Source organism: Nannospalax galili, unplaced genomic scaffold, assembly GCF_000622305.1.
Source record: "Nannospalax galili isolate Female #2095 unplaced genomic scaffold, S.galili_v1.0 scaffold566, whole genome shotgun sequence".
NCBI classification, from domain to species: Eukaryota; Metazoa; Chordata; class Mammalia; order Rodentia; family Spalacidae; genus Nannospalax; species Nannospalax galili.
This window is the reverse complement of record NW_008355811.1, coordinates 1,133,781-1,145,470: the sequence shown is the minus strand read 5'-3', so window position 1 is coordinate 1,145,470 and position 11,690 is coordinate 1,133,781. Positions and strand designations below refer to the sequence as shown.

General features: G+C 48.5%; 1 long non-coding RNA gene across 1 annotated transcript in view; it reads left to right on the top strand.

The window, feature by feature from the left end:
- Window positions 1-7,205: 7,205 nt before the first annotated feature.
- The window catches only part of LOC103750613, a 5,554-nt gene continuing 1,069 nt past the window's right edge, over window positions 7,206-11,690 (top strand). Inside the window, exons 1-2 of the long non-coding RNA XR_607988.2 lie at window positions 7,206-7,340; window positions 7,872-8,123. This is a non-coding gene — a long non-coding RNA (uncharacterized LOC103750613). The remainder of the gene's footprint in view (window positions 7,341-7,871; window positions 8,124-11,690) is intronic.

Genomic DNA, 11,690 nt, shown 5'->3' with positions numbered 1-11,690 from the left:
GGTTAAAACCTCATTCAATTTTATGTCTTATAGGGTTTATACTGAGTTCAATATTGTATAACTGTATTAATTCAACTGTAAACCTAAAAATTTACAGCCAATATTTAAAGAAATGCATCTTTGCTCTGGAAATTGTTATTGACTATGTTAATTCTGTAATGAAATGCTTCTGCTAATCATGTGGTTAGTAAATAAATAATTTTTAAAAAAAAGAAGTGTCTCCCATAGGCTTATGGATTTGAAAACTTGATCCCCAGCTGGTGACACTGTTGGGTGAGGTTATGGAACCTTTAGGCCATGCAGCCTTAATGAGGGAAATAAATCACTGGGGGTGAGTTTCAAGAGTTTCTAGCCTTGCCCCACTTCCTGCTCTCTCTCTCTCTCTCTCTCTCTCTCTCTTGCTCTCTTGCTCTCTCGCTCTCTCTCCTAGCCTTGCCCCTCTCCTCCTACCCCCTCTTCCTCTCCCTCCCCCTCCCTCTCCCTCCTATATGAAGATGATGAAATGTAACAAGCCAGCTTCCTGCACCTGCTAGCATGCCATGCCTTTCTCACCATGATGAACTCCAGCCCTCTGGGACTGTAACCAAAATAAAACTGTTTTATCACAGCAACAGAAAGTAACCAATACAGAAGTGATTGTTATACCAACCAACACAAATGACACCTATGGGATATGTACTCGATGGTATACATACGGAGATCACACACACATGCACACACACATCTATAGGACGCATTCTCAGTGATGGAGATGACACATGCATCCATGGGATATATACTGAGGTAACATGCATACAGGCAGAAAACTGTCACCTAACAGCAGTGTGTGAGAAACACCCACAGAGACCATGCTCACTAGGGATACATGGATCATCTCCATACAGAACACTATGGGACAGCCACACCTAGATCGCAGAGACCACAAGTTTACCAAATGCATGGCTGCCTGTAGCTCCAGGTTCCAAGAAGGAGCAGCTTTGGGTCAATCATCCTTTTTGTCCGGAGCACCAGAAGACCTGGAAACCAGGGTGGGGCAGAAAGGACAGTGGGCTTGGCTTGGTGCTTAGTCCCCAGAAAGAAATGGGCTCTGCTGAGCTGCACTAAGCCTTCTGGTGTATGGACATCACAATAAATCATCCTTTCAATCTTCCAGAGAAGAACACCAAGAAGTTTAAATAAAATAGCCTTCCTAAATCTACTGCTTTTTCTAGCTCCTCAAGTGTAATAAATATCTTGGTGAAGCCTTTATCTCTAAGATTTAAAAAAAGAGCTTACATGGACAGTCCACATAGACTTGCTTCATAAATCTTCCAGGTTACAGCACACTGCCCTGACTGCCCTGATGCCTCTGCCCATAAGAAGCAGGCCTTGACTGTGTTGGTGTAATTGCTGGATTGGTTGTGGGTGTCCAGGATTCAGGAGGCTCAGGCACCTTCAGGAATCAGGTAAGAGACTACTCCTCTGTATTGCACCCATCCCAGAACTCAGAAATGATGAGGCCAGAGATACTGTGAGGGGCTGCTAAAGAAGCAGAAGGGGACACTGCCCCTGGACTACACAGTGTAGTGCATTTGCTCTTCACCCATAACCTAACTTCTACTGTGAGCCAGTACATATGACAGCCAATGAACAGCCAAGGTGGAAACAGTGAAGAAGCTGTTCCTAGTGTGTGCGTCATCCAGCAAGGCTCCTAGGGGACCACCCACCTAGGATAAGATGATGTGAGCCCGCACTCTCCATCCTTTCTTCATGCTGCATACACAGAGTATCAGAACCAGGGGAAGACTCACAGTCCAGAGAAAGCCTCATATTTGAAAGTGGTCTGATGCCTGACACTGACCAAAGTCCCAGGCTGCAACTGGAACCCAGGAACCAGGGGCCCAACCCTAGCAGAGATGGTGGCCTGTGGGCACAGCACAGCCTGGGTTTCAGGCTCCCTGGCAGGTGACAACCCCTTTCAAACACCTCTGCCTCAACTCTGGCATGCCACCTTCTGCATATGGATTCCTGATGCCTTCATGGCAGTGCTCTATGGGACAAGCTTGGGAGTTAGACCATCCCTTACAGCAGCTCTGCCTAAGCTCTCCCTCAGCTCCCTTCCCAGCCTTTCACCTGTCCATGATGCTCTCTGAGGAGCATGGAGAGCTGGGAAGGAGGCTCTGTGTGAATTAAAAATGATTAAGGCTCTCAAAAGACATCAAAGTTGATTTCAGTTTTCAAGAACAAAGCTCATGTTCAAAACTGACTTGCAATTCCCTGAATTGTGAGCGGCCAGCCTCTCCAACACCATCACCATCCCTCACCTCCTGTGCATGGTCTTTTCAGTGACTGCTGCCATTGTGTTAATTACAAGCTCACAAACGGAGTTAGAAGGAAGAGGGACACAGATCCTCTTAGAGTGTAGTTACTGTTTGTTACAGCTCATTTACTGTATCCTTGTGTATATGCAAAGTGGCCTGCATGCCCAGCACAGCCTTGGTGCAGCGCTGTCCCCACTTACAGGTGTTGAGTGTGCCCAACTGCTGGCACCCCACCCCCAGTGAGTGATCAGTTTATGGCCATCCAAGTCCTCAAGATGGCCATGGGAGAGTGTCTCTACACACCCTGCTTCAGCCCTGAGGGACAATCAGGGATCTGTCTGCTTTGGACCTGCTGTCCTTCACAGCAGTCCCAGAGCCTCTGGGATGTCAGCCACAGCCAAGTAAAGATGTGGCCCCTGAGTGGCCATCCAGCTTGACTTCCATCAGCATGAATCACTCAAGAGACTGGACTCTGTTCTTGGCGTTAAAGATACAAATCAGCAAATCAGATTCATCCCCTGCCCTCAAGTTCACAGCCCAGAAAAAGATTCCAAGAAGGAAATATACTCTACAGACAGAGTTGCAAGTGATAGTGGATATCTGGACAGGAAATGCTACCATTTGCGGAGCACATAACAAGATTGAGGGAACTGGTACTTACAGCATATGGAGCCAAAGGAAGCTGCATTCCAGGCAAGAGACCAGCAGGTACAAAGTTCCTGGAATGGAAGGATACAGACTCCTTAGATTCCTTGGATACAAATACTGTTGTCATAGTAGCAGGTGACACTGATGGAGCTCTATCTGTGCCGGCTTCCCACCACCTCAAATACGCTTGCCCATTTGGTCCAGCTTAGGCACACACGGCTTGATAAACTCTGTGTTTGCCATTGCTATACTGTGCATGACGATGTTGGGCACACATGGATAGGAATTACCTACCTTTACACAGCTCATGAGTGGCAGGGCCAAGATTTGAACCAAGCCATCTGGCTCTCTGCAGGCTACTTCTTAAGGTCTCTCTCAGTGATCTGATCTCTAAGAGGAGATGGAGCATGAGAGGCAAGGAAACCAGGGATGGGTAGAGCCTGATCCAGCTGGCTCAGGGGGACCTGCTGGCCAGTACATCTGTCAAGGCCATTTTGTTCATGAGCAACAGCATGCTGAGCCAAGCCAGCCAAGTGAGAAGAGACATCATGGTCTGCTTACCTAGAAAATTGTAGGCTTCAGGCCTGGCTTGATCTAAGGACCAAGTGGCACCACCAGTGCACAGTGTATCTGTCCTTCTCTGTTTTGGCTTCTTACCTCTTAGAGAAGCTCTGATCTGCATCTCCAGCCTTACTATCCCTTAAGTCATGATTCAAAGCCCTTGAGAAAGGTCTGCTCCCTCTTCCCAGTGATCTAAGGTGATGTCCAAGGTTGTTTCTGTCTCAGCCCAGAGTTTCATAGCTTACTCATCTGTGAACTAGTCACTATAGCCAGATGGACACTGTCATTACCCCAGCAAAGGTGAGGACCACAGTCCCAGAGGCCATAACAGAGTCACACTAGCCTTCTGGGCTGTGGAGACTCCATACAGAAATAGAAACCCAGATATGGAAGAGAGGCATGGAGACTGAGTGGCCAACAGACAGATGTCACTCTTCAGGCCCATCCAGGATTGGGCCAAGGAAAATGAGAGCTCCAAGAAGAGGATGCCTTCTGAGCTCTACTAGCAAAGCCAGTAGCCCAGGGAGGAAGGGCCATCCCTACCTGCCTTGGTGGGAAGTGAACTCCAGTGGTCCTCAAAGAGACCATAGCCTATTGGAGACCTTGAAAGAGGGTCCTCTTTTGGCTTGCAGAGGTCCTGGGGCCAGGGTGGGGCTTTGTAAGTCAGGAGAGCTGAATCTCCCCATGTGACCTTTAAATTCAGCCAATGGGGTCCACAGCCAAATGACTCTCTGCATGCAGCAATGGGCCACCCTTCCTACACAGTGCCTCCCAGGTATGCACCCTGCTTTAATCTGTCTTATTTTCATCCAAGTGGTAAGAAAATGGTCACCACTTATAGCTCCATTGATTTCCAAATCCTCCATGGCTTCTTTGAAGTATCTTCTCTGAGATCCCCTCTTTCCTTTTGCAGGCTTTCTAGAGGCAATGAGGCTGTGGGGAGCTAGGTCACACCTGGCCTTTTGAAAACTGTTAGGCTGATCAGAGAGGACAAGATTGGACAAAAGGCTCTTCATTCCCTCCAGGGCAGTCCCAGAGGCCTTGCAGGGGAAAACCAAGTGCATTTGATCAAATTAGTTTTAGCTGTCTCCACCCATCAGGTCATAGGGACTGGCTTACCACAGCATCATTGTAGACCAGTGGGAAGGAGGAGCTGATGGACAAAAGCCAGTGCACCCAGACATTGCCCTCCAGGGAGAGGAAAGGAGGACTTCAGGCTGAATGGAAGCACAGTTGTGAAATAGTTTAGCAGATGTTGGACAGTTGCTACAGATGCAGAATTAGAATACGGTAGATTTTGAATATATGTATGTATCTTTTTTGGTCAGCTCAAGATGTGACCATACTCCATGTTTAGATGGATGGGGATGCTCCTCAAAAATAGGTCATAGTAGATCAGAATCCAGGTTTTCCTCCACAGGCTGGCACACAAGTAGAGACAGCCAGGGTGTGAGTCCTGGAGATCTGAAATATGGATGGACATAGAACTCAGCAGTATCCTGGCCCTGTAGATATGCATGGTAACCCTTTCATGGTGGCCTGGCACTAACACCTTATGTGGCAGTGACCAGTGATTACAGGATTATCTGGTGCTTGGTAATGACCTGGCAGCAGGTTTGTACACAGTAGGTACTTAGCAGTGGTCTTATAGGCTCCTCTCCATGTCTGACTGCTAATGCTGGCAAGGGGTGCTCAGACTAGGCATGGGCTCCTGAATTCCACCACTAGTAGCCAGAACGGCAGAGGAGGTCACCTGAGGGGTCGCTGAGCTGATCCACAGAGATCCAACAGCTGTCACAGTTATCTAGTTTTGGCCTCTCTTGTCTGCTGACTGCCTACTCCAGGCAGGCCTTCTTTGATACTCTTCCACTCAGAGAACAGCTCCAGCTCGTGACATATCTCTAGTCACCTCAGGGCACTATTCCTGGAGGAGCCCAACCCAGTAGCTGTCCAGAGCAACACTGAAGAGTAAATAAGGAGTTGGCATTGATCCTGTGACTCTGGAGACAGGATCCCACTGATTCCCAAAGCAGGCCCTGCTGTGGGGAGACAGGCACTGCTGTCCTCTGGTAAGCAATATGCATCAGCCTGTCCTTCCTGAGTGACCAGTCACAGCCTGACACAGTAAGAAATCTTAGACCTGAACCTAGTTTTCAATGAGGTCACCAAGCCTGATGCTCACAAAGACCAACAGCTCTTTATAGCAGGAAAACACATAGTCACTTCAACTTCAACAGCATCACCTCAGACAGGTAAAAACTCAGAAACCAAAGGATCACCAGGCAAGTGAAGCCACCCCAGGCAACTCTGATCTCCTCCAGGGAAGCCACTCTTGACAAAGGAAGATGTCTAGGTACTTGAAGACAAAATCACATCATATTACTGAACAATCACAAGTCACAATAAAGTGTCACAGAGCCAGCTGTCTCCATTTGAAAAGTTATACTGGGATGCATTGTGCACACACTTTCATGTGCATACTTGCCCACACCTGTAGCCTACCTTGTAGCCAGAGAGGACAGGATGTGTGACCAAAGACCTGCACCAAAACATGTCCAGGTGAACCAACTTGCTGGGCTCCTGTCTCCAGAGTCACAGGATCAATGCCAACTCCTTATTTACTCTTCAGTGTTGCTCTGGACAGCTACTGGGTTGGGCTCCTCCAGGAATAGTGCCCTGAGGTGACTAGAGATATGTCACGAGCTGGAGCTGTTCTCTGAGTGGAAGAGTCTCAAAGAAGGCCTGCCTGGAGTGGGCAGTCAGCAGACAAGAAAGGCCATCACTAGATCGGATTGTGGGGATTTTTCTCCCCTTTGTGTTGTAGACTAAATTTTTCTTTCTTTTTGTGTAGACTAATTTTTTTTTCTACAGTAAATATGTTTTTGCAATAAGAAGTTGTTTTCAAAAACAGCAGATAGCCTTGCAATGACTGGCAGCTGCATACTGGGGAATATAGAGACACATCAGAAAATAATGGGGCAGAACGCTGGACTCAGGCCAGAGTAGAGTCATATCATTGGAGAACTGAAAGCAAATTTAAAGAAACCAACCTTGTAGGTTCATGGGCTGCTTGGAAACTTGCTCAAGCATCTGCTTTTCTAAGTTTAAAAATAATAAACTGAGATATTGGCACAAAGCTAAAATATGATTCATATAAAAAACAAACCCTCAGAGGCTGGAGGTTTAAATCAGCACTAAGCACACAGGAGGCTCTGGGTTCCATCTCCAGAACTGAAAAACAAAAATATAAACCTGTGCAGGGCTGTGTGGCTAGGGCAGTGCAGTGTCTGGAAGCCAGTCAGGAAATCTGTAGTCTCACACAGAGAGGACAGGATGTGTGACCAAAGGCTAGCTCCCCACATGGGACAGTGGGGAGACGAGGAGAGGCAGCTGAGGGGTGCAGCCCCATCATTACCTGCACCTTCTTAGCAACATTCAGTGTGAGCCTGAGGTGGTCAGAAGATACTGCCCCGAAAGAAACTGTGCATTCATATGGGCAACCAAGTTTCCTCCCAAAGCCTCCAATTTTCAGCCAAGCTTCAGAAGGGGTGGATGACATCAACTCAAGCCAACACACTGCCAGGGCAGGTGAAGAAAAGCAGAGACAGACAGCTGGTACAACCACTGGCACCCTACTGCCACCCAACTGCTTCTCTAGTACATGTGCTCTGGGAGGAAGCTTGCAGGCAGCGGGTAAGGCAAGTGACTCAGCTGTCCCTGGAGGCTGGCAAATGACAGAGCACCACCCAGGACACCATCTGCTGCAGCCTCGCTCCTCACTTTGCTCCTATGTCAACACCCTTGATGGCAGGGGCTGGATGGATACCCTGGGTAAGCAGGGAGTACACCGGACTAGGCCAGAGGCAGGGAGGCTCTAAGCCAGAGATCAGCACTCCACATCACAGCAGCCCCTGCAGCCTTCAGAATTCAGAGGCCAGAGATCGGCATCTGCCATCCAGCCAAAGGCAGGGCCTCAAGGGACTATGGGTGCAGTGCACACTGAGGGAAGAGTCAGAGGGGACTGTGGGAATACTGCATGCTTGAGGGATAGGTACAGGGGACTGTGGGCATGCTGCATGCTGAGGGGATGACCACAGGACACTGTGGATGGGTTGCATGCTGAGGGATGCAGCTGAATTCCAGCTAGGGGGGAGCTGCCCTCTACAGTCAACCCACAGACCACAAGGAAACACTCAAGTGACAGGTGGGACAGGGATAGAATAAGTGACTGAGAACCCAAGTCACAGAGGCTGAGACAGGACTGAAGCTTGCATCCCTCACAAATCAGGGTGGAGCTTGCAATCCAGAGCTGGTCATATGTTCACCACTGAGAGGGAAGGGCCTCCTCTGTCCTGTCTCCAGGGTGTCCTCCATGTTTGACATTCTCTCTGCGCTCCCCGCCTTACCCCCAAAGTTCCACTGTGACTGCTGGAGCTCCAGCCTCCAGGTCAACACTCCATCAACCTGGGCTGAGAAGGCCACCACCCCACCTGACTCCAGTCCAACCTGCCCCAGCCTCCTCCCAGCTTTGGTACCAGCTTAACACAGAGCTGTAGCAACTGGCAGCTGCCTCCTGGGATACCACCTGGGAAATCATTCTTCAAGCAGGGTCAGGTAAGAGGGAGAATGCTGTGTGCTGGGGAAGATGTCTGGCCATCCACAGCATGTAGAAAGAGAAGAGGGAGGACAGCCACTCCCCTGGGACTAACCTAGGGAAGCCCAGAGAGCTGGAAAAGCAGTAGGAGGCATGGGCATAGCTGCTAACCAGCTAGATATAGAGGAGGCTGTGGAGCCAATTATTACAGAGCTGCAGAGCTGGGAACAGGAGATGCCTAGTTCCCTGGACAGACTCCAGTAGGTGCATCTTTTGCTCTTGTTTAAATTTCCCCTAAGTGCAGCTGTCCCCAGAGAGGAAGGGAACCATTGTGAGGGTGGCAAGTGGCATCTCTGGAGCCCTTTCTGCACTCTGGGACCTTGAGCAGGGTCCTTGACTGAAGGAAGGTAGTCATCTACCAATGTCATGAGCAGATCCAAATACATTTGTGTCTTCCCACAAAGTCAGAATTTATTAAATGACAATAAATTCACAATATTTAACATTTCCAATGACAGCAATTTGTCATGTAATATTCCTGCCTTGGTAACCTCGCCAAGGCGAATGCAGGTTCTTTTATTGCAATCTTAGTTCCTAATATTAACTCTCAGACTGACCACACAATACACAGTAGATATATCTATTTTGATGTACATATATGTGCGTTACAGAATGAATACAAGTTAAAGAGGTTACAGCAGAGTTCAGTCAGGTTTCAGAAGTGAGCTGAGAAAGAGTCTGTATTGATAAGATTCTTCAAGCAGGGCCAGGTGAGAGGGAATATATTGATAAGATCAGTACTAGGAGGAAGCTGCTAGTAGAAACTGCTGGTTTAGCTGCTGGAGTCAGGTTGGAGAGTGAAACTGCAGAGGTCAGCTCTGACGTAAAAGGCTGAGTCAGAATCTGAAAGCAAAAAACGCAGGCAGAAGCAGGAAATGGCAGATCAGGTCCAGATGGGCAAACATGCGGAGAGAAAAGCAGTAGAGTAGGCCTTGTTAACAGCAGTGGGCCTAGCAGAGACAAAGCTGCAGCAACAATCAGGCAGGCAGTCCTCAGTCCTTGACACATGCTCCAGGTATCATGTGATGGGTTGGTGCAGGGCCATGATGACAGGTTGGTGCAGGGCTATGCCATTGCAGTGTTAGGTATTCATCATTCTATAGGGTCCAGGTAAGGGAGTCATACCCTTTTCTTGGTCTGGCACATCCAGTTCTTGAGCCTAGTTTCCCCAATAGGATTTTAATCCTCCACTCATGTCTCAATTCACCCTGATAAACTTATAGGGTGGCTCCCTTCCTATAAATAAATTTATCAGTGTGTGCTGGATCTGTGGTGCCTGATAAATGATACAGTTATTGGTTCTTCTTGCTGTAAGACTCCTTCTCCCTCAAAATGGAGTCAAAAGTTGCTTATAAAATGGAATCTCCCAGGGTAAGGCACAGCCTGAAAACAACTGTTTTATACAATATGGAGTAACTTAGATCCAGGCATAACCAGATCTCAACACACACACCCGGCTCATGGTCAGTTCCATCTTCTTCACTCTCAGTGACATTTTCAGTGATTGGCCAATTCCTCCACTTTGGAGATGTGTCATTGATGGGTTTCTCAGTATCCTCCTCCTCATCTCTCTCCATCGCTGTTAGTCTCATCCCCTAGACCCCACAAATGAAGATATTCCTCACTAACTGGCCACCCTGTCTTTGGAAGCTCTCACTTGGATACCATCCACCACCAGCTCCTACTTTCCATATGAGCAACTCCAGTCCTGACTCCTACCCTGGACTCAGCCTCCTTGGACCAGTCAGATGGCATCCCTGCCAGGTGCGCCACCATCTGACAGCCCAGCACCAGCTCTCAACAGTCTCACTTCCCCTACCTTGATGTCTTCCTGGGCGCTCTAGACTCCCCTCCTATCCACAGACAAAGCTGGTGGCTCTTCTGTCTGTCCCAGACAATTGAGGTGTCAGTGATGGAGTTTTGTGGCATCTAGAACTCAGAGCTGAAGATCAGAGCTGCCTCCTGCCACAGAGCCTGGGTCTGTCCTGAGAAGAGAACTTGGAAATTATTGTGTGAAGGGCCCTCCTAGGAACCCATACTGCTCAAACCAACTCCCATGAGGAGTTATGACAGGTGAAGACAGCACACTAAAGGCCATCAGATCTTTCTCAGCCTTCTAGCCACTTGGTGGGCACAAATGGTCAGTTCCCAGCATGCAGGCATCTGAGAGTTCCAAAGTCGACAGGCACCTGAGGGTAAAATGTATGACGCTTCATGCACATGACTTCTGTGAAGGGCAAATGGTAGTGTCATGGCTGGCTAATCACCCCATTCTTATTGGGCAGGTGTTTGGGTTAATGCATGGGGCACTGTGATGTGCCATTGTCAGAGGAAGATGTCATGCAGGTCAGTAATCATGACACAGAACTCTCTGCCCCAGACAGACCTCAGCACAACAATTTATCCCCTGGCCTCGGTCAGTAAGTAGCTGATGGGGACAGATGCACCCAGAGGCAGTATTGATGGTCATGGCCCCTTGCCAAAGACAGAATCTCTCAAGAGTTATAGAGGCTGAAGTTGGTCTAAGGAGGCAAGAGCATGTATCACAACTGCAGAGAGTCAGTTGCTTCCTTAGAGCATGTTTATTTCTTCATCCTGAAAGTCGATCCCTCATTGAGTGCCAAGGTCCAAACAACTCCCAGGAAAAGCACAAGTGCACATCTTTGGGCTGCTGTCTCTGCTCCCTCTCTCCCTGCATCCCCTCCCCCCATCACCAACCTCCTACAGTGTTCAAGGTCCCAGAGGGTCCAAGGATGGTGTCAAGGCAGAATCTTGGAACACCAACTTTCCTTCCCCCCAGAGGATCATGATATTGTCAGAATAAAGTGATATGTCTTGGAACTGTTGAGTGTGAAGAACTTTCTGGATTTACGGTAGAGAATCTCGTGTCTCCATGTATGAGGATCACCTGAGGGTCTGATAAGACCCAGCTCACTAGGACCCAGCCCAGAATTTCTGACAAGTCCAGGGTCAGAGCTGACAGTCTGTGTGTCTACAAGCTTCAGGTGATACTGATGGTGCCAGGTACTCCAATTTGAGAATCAGTGGATTTAGTGAGAGAGGAGCAAGGTTCCACTACAGCACAGGACATGGCTAGGCTTTTCAGTGCACAGTGAGGACACAAAGAACAGCCACACAGGACTAATGCTAACCTGAGATACGAGGGAGGGTCAACTCCAGGTACCTGACAGTGGGGCAGAATTCTATGAGTCAACATGAGCAGGTCCCTGAATGGCAGCTCTTCAGACTGACCAATCTCTGGGCATTGAGAATGGAAACAATGGTAAACAAAAGATTCAAAGAGCTGGCACTGGGCCTGGACAGATGGTTCAGTGCTTAAGAGCAGAGCACCCATATTGGGTGCTTATAACTATAGCTCCAGAGGATCTGATGCCCTTTTCTAGTTTTTTGGACACACACACTCACACACACACACACACACACACACACACACACACACACACTCTTAAATTTTTTTTAAAAAAAAAAAAAGCACGCCGCGGGCGGGGGGGGGGTGCACAGGAGCA